Below are 245 nucleotides of genomic sequence, written 5' to 3'. Positions count from 1 at the left end.
GACGGTGAAGGGGGCGGGGGCGAAGCGGGCGAAGGGGGCGGAGGGGGGGTGGGGACCCGGCACAGGTGCTTGAGGAGGACGCGCCCGGGTCAGGAGGGGGAGAACCTGAGGAGGATGGGCCGGAGGGCGGGAGGCTCGGGGGACGACGCGCCCAGGGCGGTGCTGAAGGGGCCTGACGAGGACGCGCCCAAGGCCCGGGAAACGTGGGGCGCCAGGAGCCAGGCGGACGGGACCCCCGGAGCTTC

The sequence above is a fragment of the Ailuropoda melanoleuca genome, chromosome 10, assembly GCF_002007445.2.
Source record: "Ailuropoda melanoleuca isolate Jingjing chromosome 10, ASM200744v2, whole genome shotgun sequence".
NCBI lineage: Eukaryota > Metazoa > Chordata > Mammalia > Carnivora > Ursidae > Ailuropoda > Ailuropoda melanoleuca.
This window is presented reverse-complemented; position numbering follows the sequence as displayed.